Genomic DNA, 19,515 nt, shown 5'->3' on the forward strand with positions numbered 1-19,515 from the left:
TTTTATAACCACCGTTGGTGACGCATACCTCGGGTGACGTGGTGGTGGCGCTATGTTTTATCGACCATGAAGCCCAGCGAGCAGCTGTGTTATGCTGGGCCAGATGATAAGAAGACGGAGGGTGCGCAGAAATATGCGCGGAGTGTGTCCCCACAATTTCATTAAGTGCTTGATGAAAGCCTCGCTTCAGATATATTCCAACATGGGCGTTGAATCTGTATCTTTTTTTTTTTTGTTATAGCGAAGCTATTTATGGCTAGGATCCCGGGATCTATTTGTGGCGTAACGCCGACAGAAAACTATCATAATCCATGGTTCATATATACCCCCCAATACAATGACCCATTTACCCCCGTAAGGCAGAGGCTACAAGCATTCAGCAAAGTGAAAGTTTGAAAGTGAAAGCAAAGTGAGAATTTTGGGCGTGTTTGTTGATTCTCGTAAATACTAAAAAATTTTTTCGCGCGTCAACATCGGAAGAACAGGACGCACAGAGCGCTGACTTACAACGCTCTTTTTTTTAATCCGGAAGAACATACTTATGTGAGCGGACAAGTAAATATCGAGCGCGAAAAAGCGAGGCATATGTGATGACGTAGCTTCTAAGATGCGCCAATTTCACCGCTGACGCGCAGATACCTTAAATCCTTATTGGCCAATGTCAGCGACGTCATGTGCACAAGAACTGCTATCAGAATCTTGCAACGCATAAAGACACTGACACTGTCCAATAAATAGTTAAAGTGCCTGAGCGTCAAAGGTGGAAGTGACACAGCATACCTTATCAATCTTCCTTTTCTTTTTTCGTGCTCGGTGTTTGTGTTTTTAGATAGGTCTTTTTCTTTCATCGTAATGATCAGCGTTGTGGATGTCTTTTTATCCCACCTTGTAATGTGCCGTTTAAAGCTCATAATTATTCCCCAGTTCTCCAATGAGCCTCTCATAGAACCGACGTTGCTTTGCCACTACGATTTGTTGCAAAATCTTTTTCTTCCGGCACCTTTGCTTCGCCAATCATAACCACGTATCCGCTCGTTAGACGATCTGCTAACTCGACATTGCAACAAATGAATTTAAGCACTGCGTCGACTCTCTATAGAGCTATTTAGACCAGCCGTTTCGTACATTTGCTGTGTTAATTGCACGAAGTACATATACTATAGCCAATGACCAATAGTGATTACCTGGCCCATTTATTTTGGTGTATTGCGAACTTTCGTAACGGGCCTTTTGGATTGCCAACAGACAACAGTTGACAAAAAAAATGTTCTGTAGGAACCATCAGCGATGATTGTCAATGTAAGTAAATGGCACCAACGAACGAACTAGCTAGCGAGTGAGAGGGCTAGCAAAAGAAGGAGCGAACTGTAAAGAGAGAGAGAGCGATCGTTTTCCTCGCAGAGTTCGAGCAACCAGGAAAACAGACGACGGGGCCAAAAAAAAGAAAGACGCTATTCACGTTAAAATGATGGTCATAATTACACCGGTAATCTAGTTAGGACAGTATTTGCATAAAGTATATTCGACTGTTTCCTACAGAGCTCCGATACGGTTTGCAGCAATGCGGATCCTCTTCTCGATGTAGGAGCACCAAAAATAAAAGCCTGCCCAAGCTAAATATTCAGCTGCTCCCAGAGCAAGACGACGAATCGCATGACGAATTTTTTCGGTTCTCGGTCAAGCTCCCAGCTCGAAGGTCATTCTCAGCCGGGACGTGGCACTCAGAATGAACCAGGACCCCGGGAATTCGACTTCCACCAGCCCAGTGTAGACGCCGGGGCCAGAGGGCACTAGAGTGCTCGAAAGCAACCAGTCGAATTTCCCAGTGGACAGAAAAACGCCTATAGGCACATTCCAGACACGCAATTTTTCCGAGGGCTGTGATCCATTTAGCGGAGCGGGAATATTCGAGGCCTTCGAATAACGAATCAAATATTGCCCTTTTCGACTCGGCCTTCGAATCGAATGCTGTGTTTGTCCGTTCCTGCTATATGCAACGAACGCTTCATAACGCGCGATATAATGACAAGCTTTCAAGCGTTGTCGATATACTAGAACATGAAAGCTGTTTCATAGAAATCATGAAAACGACTGTTCAATATTCGAAAACCATTAAAAAATTATTAGATGTTCGAGTCGCTTCACTTCCGGCACTATTCAATTCGCACTCCATTTCGACTCAAATCTTAATATTCGCGCACCTCTGTGACAATGGTGCTTCCCCTAAAAATTAAAAAAATATATATGTCGCTTCTTATGCTGCAGCAACCCCGCCAGCTATTTTTTTAACCCATAGCTCCCTTTTTTTTCTGTTACTTCTTTCGAATGGCTTTCTGTGTAAGAGAATTCAAAAGATACGTACTATGCGAAAATGTTACAATATATCTGTTCGACTTTCCTATTTTTTTTTCTTTTTCGTGCGTTCTCTTTTTCTCTTTCTTTTCATTTCCTTTTTTTCCTTGTTTGGCTGCTTGTTTGCATGATTGCCGAAGACAGCGACAGAGGAGAAAACCACAGGACAAGCTCTAACATCAAACTAAAGCTCATTCCGGACGAAAGGGGCACGCAGGGGTGATAGATAATATTTAGGTGTTTGGTATTGTCATGGCACATGCGCCATAATTTATTTCGCTTTTGCGTTGTTGGTGTTTTACGTTTTTCGTTAGAAAAAGTTCTTTTCGTTGGCAGTAAACCTTACTTTGAAGCTGGCGCATGTCCGCTCGTTGCCTCTTCATTCGTCGCCCTGCCTGCGCTATTAAGGCAATCATTCAAACGTACACACTCACCCAAATTTCAGTTCTTGTAAGTGTGTGTTCCCGCCTTTGTTTGCTTGCTTGCTTGTTCGTTCGTTTTTCTCATATGCCTAAACCCTGAACTTTAATTGGAGATTGACGGAGACCCGCACTCTCGAGTTTCCTTGATCTCGCCTTTCTCCTCGCACAACACTCAGTGCGCAACGTCACCGCGTTTAACAGATGCGTGTGCACTCACGGGGCTCCAGGTGGCGGTTCCATGCCGCTCTCCGCCGTCGACATCATCGATTCCTCGGCCATGTTCTGCGTGCGAGAAAAGCAAGACGCGCACTAAACACGTGAGTCCCTTAATACCCAGACACAATTCCACATGAACGAGATTTTTACAAACCCTTCACTTTTATGAGAAAAAACACGGCAAGTATACGCTTGGGCAAAAAAGAGCAGTACTCGAGACGGCATTTGATTTTACCTTCGTATAGTAATTATTCAGTAATTGGTTTCCCGAACTATTCACAACCGAGGAAGAGGGGGTAGGCGGGAGGGGGAGACGGAACTCATTTCCAACGTATAAAAACGCTACTATAAGGAATGCGTTAAGTTTCCTGAACTTAAATCACAATTTTGCAGTAACCAAACTCGAGCGTCACATAAATGACACGTTGGGCATCACGGAGTCAGCACCCTTAGCAGCGTAAGTTAATTTCCCGTCAACCTCCTACAGAACACTACAGCTGGCGGTGGCCATAAACCCAACCATGATTTCACAGCGAGCGATCGCATCGCGATTACTGGTCGCAAACAACGCCACGTTGTTAGATCAATAACTCATTGTAATGCTGCAGTAGTAAAGTAGCGTGAAATATTTAATTTACGATTGGGAACGAAACAGCCCGGCAACATCATAAATGCACCGAAACAATAAAATTTCTGGAATGCTATTGTAGTCTATCACAAATTGGTTGTTTCTGAAAAACCGCTGCGGAAGCACAGACACCATGGAATTCACCGCTTTCGATTTCCCTCCGCAGCAGCCGCATTCAGATGGGGGCGAAATGCGAACACTTGCCTAGTGGCTCACTGCGCAGTTCATCAGTCAAAGGGAGCACGTGACACTTTCAACACCTTTATGGCTGCGATGACCGGCTTCAAGGATCGCGGACACCTTCCTTATGGACTGTATGTAAATACCCAGAATATAGCGTGCCTCAAGGGTCAAACGACGGGTGTCGATTCTTAGAAACACCCCATTCCACATCATTGTGGGGTGTCGATATGCTTAATGTGCACACACGCACGCGATTATCTCCGCGACCACTACCCCAGAGTGTCCACCGTCGTTGTCGCGCCTTCACTTCAGATCATGCTTAACCAACACGCCCAACTATCCATCCCACCGTCCTTAAAGGGTGCTACGACTCTGTGACAATTCGTGTCGCCCGGCCAAGTCCACGGCGAAAGCCCGGACGTGTTAAAAGACGCCGAGAAACCCGCGACAGTTCGAAGCCATTGGAATTAGTGTGCCGTGTTCGTACCTGACGTAGCTCGTGATCTATCGTGACGTAGCCTGGGTTCTGCCTGAGTTCCTCTCCAGTGCTGGTTAAAAATCCAGACCACGGGGCCAACAATACCCCCATATATGGTTACGGCTGCCAGTTCCTATCAACTGGCGTCAGCGATGAATTCTTAACGAAGGACTGTGTTGACAAACACTAAATAAGCTTATGCCGATAAAGTATTCTGTCAAAGTTATATTCTTGCTATTTCGCTGTAATTTATTCATTATAATGCAGATTGGTATATATATATATATATATATATATATATATATATATATATATATATATATATATATATATATTTCGCGCCGAAGTCTCAGCGCAGGTACGTAGGTGTGACGTCATTGATTTTAACGTAGATTCGCATATTTCCGCCGTTGTCACTTAACAAAAGTTCATCTTGAAGTCAGTATTTGTCTCCTATGGAATACAATGCAGTTGACCGTTACGGATAAAAATAATTCGGCAGTTTCGCCGGAAGCGCCAACCGATAGCAAGCTGTATCGTTGCCCTCGGGCTTGCTATAGTTTAGCTTAACGCCTGTTGTCCTTTCCGCACATACCAGTGCTTGAAATTCCTGGGTGATAGGTGCCAAAACCACGCTTTCATTATATGTAAGGCACGCCGTCGTGGCGGACTCCGGATTAATTTCGACCGCCTGCGGTTCTGTAACGTGCAACCAATGCACGGGCGTTTCTTTGCATTTCGCCCTCGATCAAAATGCGGCATCATATATATATACATACATATATACATACGCGTGCGTGTGTGTGTGTGTGTGTGTGTGTGTGTGTGTGTGTGTGTGTGTGTGTGTGTGTGTGTGTGTGTGTGTGTGTGTGTGTGTGTGTGTGTGTGTGTGTGTGAGAGAGAGAGAGAGCATTCAGTGTAGCAAATTGGCTTTCATACGCTTTATTTGGTTAAATACTGTTTGACGAACAATGAGAGGAGGAAAGAGTGTGGCGGCGGCACTTGTGTCGGCGTAGTACGGTGCTGTATCTTTAAAACTACGTATGATTTCATAATGTATGCAGCCTAAACAGCTTCGCCGGTAACCCGTCCCCATATGAATGTTGCGGCCCCACAAATTTTTTGTACGAGAGTATTTCAGCCAAACCTGCTGTTGGAAGTATCACCAGCCAAGGTGGCTGGCCAATAGCAGAGGCTGCTCGCTAAAAAAAAAAAAAAAAAAAGCTTTCAGAATGCGGCCCCTCGTTAGCAGGAACGCTAGTGTACGTGTGTGTGCAAACACCGCTCACGCCAGCAGCAGACAGAACGCTTCCCGGGGGAGGGGAGGAGAGGGGGTGGGAATTACACAAGTATCCACCAGGTGGACATGTCCATTTCGTCTGGTGTTCAAGTTCTAATTGGCTGGGAGCGCTCTGTCTCCTTCTGACGCGTACTCCAAACCCAGTCAATGGGAACTTCAGCAGCAGACAAATAGAGATGTCCACCAGGTGGACACTTAAACACTACCACCCGCTTAGTCTCTCATGTAAAGGCCGATTAAGGGGAGCGTGACGGTGACCACTACTTGGCTAGGCCGTTTTTGCAACCAAAAGCACTGCGCGTTATTCGCATCTTCGGTAGTGAGTTGTCCCTTTTTTTTTTGCATTGTTCTTTCTTGTTTTGTTTTTTCTTCGGCTTGCATGTAGCCATTTCAAGCCATTCGCAGGTACCAAGTCATTCCGGACATCGTCGAATTTCTACATATTGTCGAATGATGCAATGACAGCTTTTTGAGCCAATCACAGACGTAAAAGCACCGCCCTCTCGGCCAATCAGAGATGACAAGATGGCGCCTCCAGTAACATGGTGCAATTTGACGATGTCTTGGAATGGCACTCCGTGTAAGAGAAAACGCTGTGACACTGCCGGGACTACTTGTCATAGTAACACCTGTGCAGAAACACCACCCCGGGTATGCCTTTCGCTTCACTGCCATAGAACGTTCGTTTGCGATAACAGAGCGAGCTCGAGCCAAAGTAACCGTCGAAGTGAATAATGCGAAAAACAATAGACGCTGATGGAAAACAAGCGCGAATGCACGACGTGTCTGAATATCGGCGTACAGGCAAGAGAGCAATGACCGAGTGACGATTATTTGAGCGTTTGCGCGAACGCGCATCCTTCCGTATATTTACAATACTTGCCGAGTAGCACTGCCTCGTAGTCCCCAAAACCATGGCATGTTCTACAAGAATTGCATGAGTGAACTCCGCCGCTGCAATTTTTCAGCTACCAACGGAACAATGGATAACACATGGACTTGTCCAACCTTTGTGCTTGTGGCTTCAAAACGTTCTTCTGGCTGTAGTTTACACCCCTTATCTGCCTTCATTTGCCTAAGTTCCTTAGCAATCTCCTTTTTTCCATACGCATGAAAGCAGTGCACTCCTGCACTGGTCGATAATGATTGCGAATTATTGCGGTTATAACTACAGACTAGGGCCCGTATTCACAACACATTCTTTCACTAAAAGCGTTCGTGCCAGCCAATAGTGATGTAGCACATATTATTAGCGAAGGCGATCAGCCAATGAAAGACAGCACTTACCAATGAAAAGCTTTGCGAATTCAGCCCCGGAAGATTAGGCAAAATGGCTATTTAGTTTTCTTACTTCCTTCCTATTTAACATAAATACACAAACTTTGTAGAACTAGGAAAATTTTTGTCGCGCTTTTATTGGGTCTGTAAATGCATATTTCAATCTTGGTGCCTAATTATATTTTGAGAGCCCAAGCTCAAGCAGCCGATTATTACCCGAAACACCTTGCCGCTGTGAGAAAGGCTACAACTGCGTAACGCAACGATACGCTTGAAGGTGACTTAGCGTACTTAAACGTATTAGAGTGGAAAGTTAGGCGAGTTTGTATACATTCATAATGGTAAATGCGCGAACAAAACGACGACTGAGTGAAAGGACACAGGGCGAGCGCTGATTCACAACTAAGTTTAATGAAACACACACATCCAGGAATATAAGCGACGCAGGCGATCACGTGGTCAATCGAGGGACGCACAACTACGCCACGTGGATACAGGTATCTGCTAACGTGTAGGGCTGTCTAGGTAAATAAATTCCTGCTGAGAAAGCGCGATTGAAGGCTGGCTGATGCAACACGTGCACTTTCGCTCAATGTGGGCTGCTTCCACGACTGATCTGGTGGATACATCACTATGCTTAAACAGAATTCTTGTCTCTTAGAGCAGAGGATTACACTTACATTACCGGCAATGGGCAGACGTGCGTATAATCGTTCTTGCCCAAAGGACAGTTCATGCTCTCTAAGTCTTACATTGATGCACCGGCCGGCTTGCCCTATGTACACTCGCCCACACTTGAGAGGCAAAGAGTACAGCACATTGGTAGTGTAACCTACATACTAATTAACTTGATTCACTTAGCATCTTGCATTAGGATTACGTTCTGCTCCACTTGCTCGCCTTTGGACCGCCGGACAAATAGCGCTCAATATTCCAGGAGCCGAAAAGACAACCCTAACGACCTGCCGCGTTCTTCAGTCCAGGGGACTAGCGGTATACATAGGGTACAACTACCACATTCTTCTTCCTGCTTTTTCTTTCGGCCTCCTGCCTCTTTGAGTTTTTTGCCCATTTTATCGACTTCCCACAGCTGCCCGTTATGAAGCTGCCCGGGTGCTGAGCTTCCTCCAGCCAGACTACCTGACGTGCGAACGCATCACCCAATGCATGCCCACATGTTTTTACCAGAGTGGCCCGAAGTACGGCAATGCAAATGGCATTTCTCGACTACTTTGGAAATGACCTGAGGTGAAGTTCAACAGGTGCTTGGCATACGTCTAAAAACGTAGTCTAAGGTCAAAGTATTGTAGTTTATCCTCTTTTGGTTGCTCGATGTAATTACGCGGACATTCGACACATATTCACGTTGTCGGCGCATCCGTCGCATCCGCCATCGAAGCTACCCGAAAACGCATCCATAGACGCGCATTGGTGGCTGCAAAAACGACGTTTGCGTTTGGTTGCAGAAACAACGAGGCCCAGCGAATGCACCGTCGCGCTACGCTTGGTTATTTCGACAGCGGTGCGATCTTATAAAGGCTCGGTAAGCGAACCATTCGCTTGCATTCGCGAGGTTGACCAAATCGCCATTCTGATCTGTCACGCGAGGGCGAGCGAAGCGTTCGCGTTCTGTACCGTCGTAGCGTAGCACCCAGAGTAGTGCCCACTTTCCGCTGCTGGCATGAGCATTGTGCGTACCCCCACTTTCGTTCCGGCTGAGCAGCTGGCGTGCATGCCACACCAAGGTGCGCGCCGCAATTTCAGAGACGGAGAGCTAATGTCAACCTTTAGCGCCATCCAACGGTTTCACTGGGCGCTGCCAGCAAGCCGACGGTTTTCCCGTCAGTCTTAGCTCGTGTTCCCCATCAATGTGCGATGCCTGAAACGCCGCTGGTGTCCCTCATCGCGGCAGCTCGTTATGGGACGCCTGTTCGCTGCCTAGGCGCTGTTCGTGCTGCGTACCAGCCATTGTCTGACTTGTTGCGTCGCGCCAACACGTCGTATCCGCCTGTTGATATGAAACACCGTCCGAGGAGCTCGACTGCAACGCAGATCGAAGGCTCTGCTTCGCTCATCCGGCAAAACTGACAGTCTTTCTTTCTTCGCTACGTTTATGGCAATAACACAACACTACATATAGGGACGGTAATCTACATATTCACTGTGCTTATCATAACTAAAAATTCAGTTCTCGGGTTTTACATGCGAAAACCACAACATGGATATGAAGCACGTCGTAGTGAGGGACTCTGGATTAATTTTGACCGCTGAATGCACGCTACGAAAGGTTTTGCATTTCGCCCGCATTGAAATGCCGCCGCCACGCCTGGGATTTGATGCCGCGCCCTCGGGCTTAGGTGCTTACCATTATCTGCGCCCTTCGTCGATCGTGAACTCAGACGGTACGGCGCCGCGCTTATCACTGAAATCGATCGCTCAATGTCACGGACGTTAAGGAAGTGAACAGAAAAAAAAATGAACCGTCACAAAATACTATCCATTGGCGGCTTCTCGTAAGGGTTCATCCCACCCCTCACAATATTTTATTGAGAATCCCTGCAAAACATCGACCGGTAGCTTATCTTGCGCCCGATCCATTTGACTTGACTTTCATTTCTTATCCTTCCCGCCAAGCAGCTCATCTCAGCCATAGCGACCGCATCCATCTCGCGAACGTTGATTTGAGGGTTAAAATAATTAAAAATGAAGTAGGCAGCTACAAAAAAAAGGGCGGGCCCAAGTTAGACCGAGCAGAGGAGCTGGGCGGGAATAGCGCGACAAAACGGGGTAGGGGCCGCAGCCTTACGACAGTGCTTCGACCACCACCGGAGAACAAAAGACGAATAAAGGCAAGCGAAGGTGACTCACTGTTTTTCGGGGTGGCAGGCGTCCCTACTGCAGCCCTAGAATGCTGAACGGAGCCGCGCGAGCTCGAGGCTGTTCCTCTTCTTCTGCCTCGCGATGGGCACGCACTCGCCCGAATTCATCTTGTCGGCGTTGTTGATGCGGCATGAAATGGCGCATACCCCCGACCAAAGTTCTTCTACAAAATATTTCTACAATGGTGCGTAAATATTCGAAAGTTGTGAATAACCAATGGAATACATATGAAAGCAGCATACATGGCACATAGCATGTGGAATATGGCATATAGGGAAATACAGCTTGTTGAAGTCATCATCATCATCATCATCATCATCATCATCATCAGTCTGGTTACGCCCACTGCCTCTCCCATACATCTCCAACTACCCCGGTCATGTACTAATTGTGGCCATGTTGTCCCTGCAAACTTCTTAATCTCATCCGCCCACCTAACTTTCTGCCGCCCTCTGCTACGCTTCCCTTCCCTTGGAATCCATTCTGTAACTTAATGACCATCGGTTATCTTCCCTCCTCATTACGTGTCCAGCCCATGCCCATTTCTTTTTCTTGATTTCAACTAAGATATCATTAACTCGCGTTTGTTCCCTCACTCAATCTGCTCTTTTCTTATCCCTTAACGTTACACCTATCATTCTTCTTTCCATAGCTCGTTGCGTCGTCCTCAATTTAAGTAGAACCCTTTTCGTAAGCCACCAGGTTTCTGCCCCGTACGTGAGTACTGGTAAGACACAGCTGTTATAAACTTTCCTTTTGAGGGATAATGGCAACCTGCAGTTCATGATCTGAGAATGCCTGCCAAACGCACCTCAGCCCATTCTTATTCTTCTGATTATTTCAGTCTCATGATCCAGATCCGCAGTCACTACCTGTCCTAAGTAATGTATTCCCTCACCACTTCCAGTGCCTCACTACCTATCGTAAACTGCTGTTCTCTTCCAAGACTGCTAAACATTAGTTTTCTGCAGATTAATTTTTAGACCCACCCTTCGGCTTTGCCTCTCCAAGTCAGTGAGCATGCATTGCAGTTGGTCCCCTGAGTTACTAAACAAGGCAATATCATCAGCGAATCGCAAGTTACTAAGGTATTCTCCATTAACTCTTATCCCCAATTTTCCCCAATCCAGGTCCCTGAATACTTCCTGTAAACACACTGTGAATAGCATTGGAGAGATCGTATCTCCCCTGCCTGACGCCTTTCTTTATTGGAATTTTGTTGCTTTCTTTAGGACTACGGTGGCTGTGGAGCCGCTACAGATATCTTTCAGTATTTTTACATACGGCTCGTCTACACGCTGATTCCGCATTGCCTCCATGACTGTTGAGGTTCCGACTGAATCAAACGCTTTCTCGTAATCAATGAAAGCTATATATAAAGGTTGGTTATATTCCGCAAATTTTTCTGTCACCTGATTCATAGTGTGAATATGGTCTATTATTGAGTAGCCTTTACGGAATCCTGCCTGGTCCATTGGTTGACGGAAGTCTAAGGTGTTCCTGATTCTATTTGCAATTACCTTAGTAAATACTTTGTAGGCAACGGACAGTAAGCTGATCGGTCTATAATTTTTGAAGTCCTTGAGTCCCCTTTCTTATGGATTAGGATTATGTTAGCGTTTTTCCAAGATTCCGATACGCTCGAAGTCATGAGGCATTGCGTATAGAGGGTGGCCAGTTTCTCTAGAACAATCTGCCCACCATCCTTCAACAAATCTGCTGTTACCTGATCCTCCCCAGCTGCCTTCCCCCTTTGCATAGCTCCCAAGGCTTTCTTTACTTCTTCCGGCGTTACCTGTGGGATTTCGAATTCCTCTAGACTACTCTCTCTTCCATTATCATGGTGGGTGCCACTGGTACTGTATAAATCTGTATAGAACTCCTCAGCCACTTCAACTATCTCATCCATATTAGTAATGATATTGCCGGCTTTGTCTCTTAACGCATACATCTGATTCTTGCCAATTCCTAGTTTCTTCTTCACTGCTTTTAGGCTTCCTCCGTTCCTGAGAACATGTTCAATTCTATCCATATTATACTTCCTTATGTCAGCTGTCTTACGCTAGTTGATTAAGTTCGAAAGTTCTGTCAGTTCTATTCTAACTGTAGGGTTAGAGACTTTCATACATTGGCCTTTCTTGATCAGATCTTTCGTCTCTTGCGATAGCTTACTTGTATCCTGTCTAACGGAATTACCACCGACTTCTATTGCACACTCCTTAATGATGCCCACAAGATTGTCGTTCATTGCTTCAACACTAAGGTCCTCTTCCTGAGTTAAAGCCGAATACCTGTTCTGTAGCTTGATCTGGAATTCCTCTATTCTCCCTCTTACCGCTAACTCATTGATCGGCTTCTTATGTACCAGTTTCTTCCGTTCCCTCCTCAGGTCTAGGCTAATTCGAGTTCCTACCATCCTATGGTCACTGCAGCGCACCTTGCTGAGCACGTCCACGTCTTGAATGATGCCAGGGTTAGCGCAGAGTATGAAGTCTATTTCATTTCTAGTTTCGCCGTTCGGGCTCCTCCACGTCCACTTTCGGCTAACCCGCTTGCGGAAGAAGGTATTCATTATCCGCATATTATTCTGTTCCGCAAACTCTACTAATAACTCTCCCCTGCTATTCCTAGTGCCTATGCCATATTCCCCCACTGCCTTGACTCCAGCCTGCTTCTTGCCTACCTTGGCATTGAAGTCGGCCATCAGTATAGTGTATTTTGTTTTGACTTGACCTATCGCCGATTCCACGTCTTCATAGAAGCTTTCGACTTCCTCGTCATCATGACTGGATGTAGGGGCGTAGGGCGTAGACCTGGACAACCGTCATTTTGTACCTCTTATTAAGTTTCACAACAAGACCTGCCACCCTCTCGTTAATGCTATAGAATTCCTGTATGCTACCAGCTATATGCTTATTCATCAGGAATCCGACTCCTAGTTCTCGTCTCTCTGGTAAGCCCCGGTAGCACAGGACGTGCACGCTTTTCAGCACTGTATATGCTTCTTTTGGCCTCTTAACGTCACTGAGCCCTATTATATCCCAATTACTGCCCTGTAATTCCTCCAATAGCACTGCTAGACTCGCCTCACTAGATAACGTTCTAGCGTTAAACGTTGGCAGGTTCATATTCCAATGGCGGCCTGTCGGGAGCCAGGGATATTTAGCACCCTCTGCTGCGTCGCAGGTCTGACCGCCGCCATGGTCAGTTGCTTCGCAGCTGCTGGGGACTGAGGGCCGGGGTTTGATTGTTGTGTTCGTATAGGAGGTTGTGGCCAAGTACTGCACCAGGGTGGCCAATCCTGCTCTGGTGAGGGAGTGCGTTACCGGTTCTGGTCACCGGGATCAGGCCACACTCCAGGCCTGTTTATGCAATTTTATCAGCACGCGGGGTTTTTTTTTTATTTTTTTTTATCCGGTGGAAAATTGCGCCCCACCGGGATTGGAACCACGGACCTCTTGCACGCGAGGCGGGTGTTCTACCTCTACGCCACCGCTGCACCCCCCAGTAATATGTACTAATTGTTTATAAAAGCTCGGCTATCTTCGTGAGACTCATACAAAATACTAATCCGCCCAATCCTTCAATAAGCATCTATAGTCTCGAAACCCTTTCATAAAACCGATATCGGAAGCTTGAGTACGTACAAAGGAAAGCTGGTCGGTTTATCCACCGTCGCTACGATAGGGAGTTGTCACCTTCTTCTAACCCCTCTAATTTATTTATTTATTTAACGATACTGCAGCCAATTCATTAGCCCTAGCAGGAGGGGCATTTTCGGAATGACAAACAATAAATAACAGCAATAAATTCGCAAACAGCAAAAGGGGCAAAAGCAACAGCGCTAACACAATGAAGAAGCAATTTTCAAAAAAAGAAAAGAACCAGAACAGACAGAACAGAACTAAACCAGCAGCAAATACGTATATTTATACAATTGCAAGTATCTATTGCTCACAAAAGAAACGTTCCAGTTCTGCCGAAAAGTCTTAGGCCTTGATAACACTTGGCGGCAACTCATTCCACTCTTTAACTGTTCTAGGAAAAAAAGCTATTTGTAAAAATTAGTTTTTGCAAAAATAGGTCCCAGTGAATGTTCTGCTGTGTGCCTTGTTTTCCTAGTAGCAGCAGGTTGAACATAACTTGATTCAGATAGGGCGATATTTCCGGATATAAAATTGTGAAGTAACAATAGTCGGTTTATTTTTCTACGTATCTCAAACGTTGTAATGTTATTACGTTTCATCAGAGACGATGGTGAATCCGTCCTTCTATATTTTCCGAATATAAGCCGTACAGCCTTTCTTTGAACACCCTCAAGTTTTATTATATCTTTCTTAACAAATGGGTCCCACAGCGCAGACGCGTACTCTAACTTCGACCTAACACATGCGTTATAAGCTAGAAGCCGAACGCTTACAGGGGCATTTCTAAGCTTCCTCTTAAGAAAACATAGCTTTTGAAAACCTGACGCACAGATGCCTGAAATGCGCACAACCCATGAAAGATTACTGCTAAGAGTTACCCCTAGGTACTTATATTTATCGACCTCCTTTAAAGTGCTGCCGTTAACGTGGTAAGTGAAGGTACTCGGATATTTTTCCTTGTTACACGTAGAAGAACAGTTTTTTCCCTATTCAGTTGCATGCCCCAGTTCACGCACCAGTCGTGAATTGCCAGAACAGTTGCTTGTAACGAGGCGTGGTCATTTGCATTCGAGATTGTTTTAAAAACCACACAATCATCAGCAAATAATCTGATTCAGACATCCTTTGGTTTTAACTCCGTTAAATCATTTATATAAATTAAGAACAACAATGGCCCTAACACACTCCCCTGTGGAACCCCCGAGGAAACTGGCAGCACACTGGAAGAAAAATCCTGCACTTGTACAAACTGTTGCCTATGATTAAGGTACGCGGAAATCAACCTAACAACAAAGAGTGGAAGTCCAATGCTCTCCAACCTAAACAATAATTTATCAGGCGGTACCTTGTCAAATGCCTTGTAAAAGTCCATAAACAATGCATCTACTTGGCCAGTCATGTCAAGAACACTAAACAAATTATGCAATGTCGATACCAGCTGTGTAACTGTAGACATACCCTTTCTAAACCCGTGCTGATGAACCGATAAAACTTTGTTTGAGGAGGAAGCCTTGTATGTGCTTAGCAATCACATGCTCTAACATCTTACAGCATTGACTGGTCATTGAGACAGGGCGGTAGTTAGAAGGCAGAAGACGGCTGCCCTTTTTGTGTATGGGGACTACTCGCGCCAGAGGCCAATCATCAGGTATTTCGCCCATTTCCAGTGAAAAGTTAAAGAGCTCTGTTAGGTACCAAGAAACTTGTTCGTCATATCGGCTCAAAAATAGGTTCGGGATACCGTCGGACCCAGTAGCTTTAAGCGTATCCACATTTAAAATCAACGCCAAAACCCCTTCACGCGTTACCCGAATCTCCTGCGGGTGGTCCGATGCGGTGGTTCGTGGCTCATATTCTTCATACTCACAAAATACACTTTGAAAGTACTTGTTAAAGGTCCCCGCTATGCTAGAAGGATCTGTCTGAATGACACCGTTGACCTTCAATATGGACACTTCGACTTTTGTGTTCCCTAAGTAGCGCCAGAACTTATAAGGATCGTTCCGCAAGGCTGTTGTTGAAAAAAATATTCCTAGCTTGCCTAACTTTCCATAACAGATCGTGTTTAAGGTGTCTGAACTGCTCGTATTCTGTTTTACGTTTCTTCGTCCATCGTTTTATTTTTTTTTACTCTGAATTATTTCTCTGTTGATCCATGGACTTAATCTACGCTGACGGAACGCTTTTAGTGGCACAAAGTTTTCTATACAGTGGTGAATAAGATTACGAATTCGCTTCCATGCTGCCTCCATATTACTTATAGGACCGCATACATGAGTATCCAAATAGTCTATTATGGACACATCATCCGCCCGAGCAAAGTCCTTGAGCTCCTTAACGCTGTCGCGTTAAAATAGAGTTTTCCTGAGAACAACAATTTGCATGCAGTTATTTTTAGTATCCCTTTAGCACCCAGTGATAGTGTTCGGTGAACAGTTTTCATCCGATTAACAAAACATTATGCTCGTTAAAACCTTATCCAAGTGATCACTTAGAAAAGGTTCATTTTGGCTCGCTAGTTGCTGGTTTTTCTACTGAACACTAAATATTACTGAAATGTGGGCTTTATAGGAAATAAATTTTGGTGTGGCTGGGTGGCAGCAATCTTATTTTTTGAAGAAAATGCAGATAATTTCACTATGCCAAGTGTGACGACATTCTATCATTGCATCAGAACCATTGCCGTTGTGGATCCTGGTAGGGGAACAAATGTACAGCGCACAAAGAAATAAGTATTGCCTCTCTCCAGAAATTGCTTCCCTTATCACATCGTTTCAAGACTTCAATTTTTAACTCTTCTAAAATCTCAAAACGTTCTAAATCAATATTTGGTGGTTAAATTGTGAAAGCGCAAATAGGCGGTTTCGTGCCTTATGTCTTGTTGCTTGTATCGTAGTGCTTCATGCAGTACTAGTGTTCAAGCAGGGCACAATTTGCTAATCTGCACAATGTTCTTTATGAGTCTACTTGGCGTTACAGTTTCGTGACCGGTTATATTTATTGTATTACTACTTTCTGCATTGTATTCGTAGCACTGTAATACTATTTTGATATTTTTATTAAATATAGTCTAAAAATTTAGCGTACTAAATAGAGTCAATCAATGTTTTATGATTACATCGTGATAATGCGACAGCTTGTGGCATACCTTATGTCTTGTTTGTATCTCGCTCCTTAATGCAGTACTAGTCTCAAGCAAATCACAGTTTGCCCAAGACACTTTCCTTATGTATAAACTTGCCATTGCAGTTTAGTGACTGGATGTATTCATTGTAATACTAATTTCTCTGTTGTATAAATATGTTAATTTTTACATTTATTGTAATTGCAAGGTTGGAAGTACTAAGTAGAGTGAATCTTTTTATTCTTACACTGTGAAAATGCAAACACGGTATCATGCTTTATGCCTTGTTGCTTGTATCTCGCTGCTTCATACAGTACTAGTGTCAGGCAGATTTGATGGTTGTTGCCCGAGCTGGTGGTTCGTAAGTGCTAAAACAGAGGGAAACAAGACAGGTCAAAAAAGAGCACATGACACGAGCCCTCACTTTCAACTGTTTATTTCTTGCTGTTTTTATCTATAGGTACACGTTTGAATCATCAGCATGAAACTGAAAAGCACAATCGATACAACACAGCCCTTTGTTGATTACCAACGATCTAAAAACATGACCTCTTTTATGATGTTCCAGTGTTGCCATCTTCACACACCTGTTACTTGCGCGTGCAATAGTTATTCCTTCGATAAGCCCTCTAAACCGCTTGTCTTTGTGGTAGTTGGTAATCCGACCCTTCAAACAAAGGCACGCATGGCCTAGAACGGCCCCGTGGCCTAGATTGAGTCCTGCATTGACGGCAGCACAGGCTGTAATGACTGCACCGTTAATGAGAGCAACCAAGGCCACCTCAGCCTGCACTGCCGTCAATGTTGGACAAAATCTAGGTGAGGAGCCATTCTAGCCTATTTGTGCCTTTGTTTTCAGTCATATTATCAACCGTCACAGAGACAAGCGGGTTGACAAGACTACCAAGGCAATGAATATTACACGTGCAGGTAACAGGTGTGTGATCGTGCCATCGCTGGCAATATTAAAAAAGGTTGTGTAGTACAGGTGTATGTCAGACACCTTGATTGTTGTTTTCACTTTCATGCTGGCGGTTCATGTGTGTATTTATACGTGGCAACATCAATGGATAAACAGTTGAAAGTCGACACTCATGTCATTGTGTGCTCTTGCTTGTCCAGTCTTGTTTCGCGCTGTTTTAGCAATTATTGTGAAGCAAGGCACATTTTGCCGATATGCACAATTTTCCATATGCATATACTTGCCATTACTGTTTCTTGACCGGTTGTATTCGTTGCATTACTATATTGATTTTATATTTATTTCAAAAACAAGCTTGGACACATTATTCAGAGTGACACAATTGGTTGCTTTACAGTTACACTGTGATAATTTGAACAGCCTGTTCCATACCTTCTGACTTGTTGCTCGTATCTCACTGCTTCATGCAGTACTAGCGTCAAGCAAGGCGCAATTTGCCAATTTTGCATAATTTTTCTAATGCATAAGCTTGCCGTTACAATTTAGAGACCAGTTGTGTATTCATTGTATTGTACTACTATTTTCATTTTTTAAATTTTATTTCGCAAGGTTGATTCACCCTACTTAGTACGTCCAGTATTTTGGCTATACAGCAATAATGCAAGAAAGCCTCTGGCATGCCTTAGATTCTCTTCCTTGAATCTCACTAGCTGCTTCATCCTGTACTAGTGTCGGACAAGGCACAATTTGCCCGAAACACTCCCCTTATGTATATACTTGCCATCACATTTTAGTGACTGGTTGTCGTCATTGTACAGGTATTACTGTATTCAGTGTTCCATTCACTGTGTCGTATTACTGTTTTATAGTGAATCATATGTGATCGTGTACACTTGCCATTACTGCATACTGTGCGTGCTTTTACTGCATACCTTATTTCGCAGCTGTCCCATATAGGCAGTGCAGGGAGAACAATTGCCTTTTTTTCTTCGGTCACCCACCTTAATTACATGATGCTGAAGAACATAGTAAAGTACTAGTGATAACATCTGTTAATATTGCACATGCGTTTACCACTATTGTTCAATACTAACCGGCCATTCTTACCAGTCTCATGAAATATATGAAATATTCCATCGCATTCAAACGTGGCAGGAGTTGTAATTATATTATGTCAGTCATTAAAAGGTGTGGAAGAAAGAAATTGTGAAATGACAGAAAATGTACTTCACAGAAAATGTTTGTGAATCATGAAAAGAAAAAAGTTGTGAAATGACACAAAACTTGGTGACAGAAAATGGAGCTTTACAAATTTTTTCCATTAGTTGCAACCAGAAAAACCTGTGAAATGACCGAAAGACGTTAAAACAGAAAACATAGCGTAACAGAAACTTTCTGTCAATTTCACTAAAATTCTTTGTTAGTTGCAAACAAAAAAAAATGTGAAAATTGACAGAAAGAAGTAACAGAAAACATAGCATAGCAGAAGTTTTCTGGCAGGCCAGCCGCCAGAAAATTCGTTTTTTTTTTTGTTTCAGTAATATGAAACCGTTATTAGCTCCACCGCCACTATGAAACAGCGGCGGTGGAGCTGTTTTGCTTATGCAATAGAAAACGTGCCGCCCATTCTAGACTACATGTTTTATGTTGTGCAGACGACATACTTTCAATTCTTTCAAGTTAAAACAAAAATTGTATTAGACTGCTTGCACAAGGAAATGCCGCTTCTGGGCGAAATTTCCGTGCTAAGGAGCCAAAACAGTCAAGCTCATCTAGCGCTCTTATTTGCGCAGCATTCGCAAGACTCGATTCGCTACAATGGGTTTTCAAGCAATCGTCATCACTGCGCTACCTCTATGCCACAGAATGTGCTGCCAAGATCCTTATATCAACGAATGACTCCGAAAGGCTAGTCATACTACATGTACAATATCATCACTATTTCATTGTATTGCTATACTGAAATACTGACTCATCATTTATAAAACTTTTGCGCCCATGCTAATCCTGCATTAGTATCAGATATTGATGGTGGATGCCGACGAAGAAGCAAGGCAAACACGTGACAATCATTTCCGCACTCCC

General features: G+C 44.2%; 1 pseudogene; it reads right to left on the reverse strand.

Moving 5' to 3' along the window:
- LOC126523385 (uncharacterized) overlaps positions 1-19,515 on the reverse strand; it is a 122,679-nt pseudogene that overhangs the window by 86,647 nt on the left and 16,517 nt on the right.

The sequence above is a fragment of the Dermacentor andersoni genome, chromosome 6, assembly GCF_023375885.2.
Source record: "Dermacentor andersoni chromosome 6, qqDerAnde1_hic_scaffold, whole genome shotgun sequence".
Lineage (NCBI taxonomy): Eukaryota > Metazoa > Arthropoda > Arachnida > Ixodida > Ixodidae > Dermacentor > Dermacentor andersoni.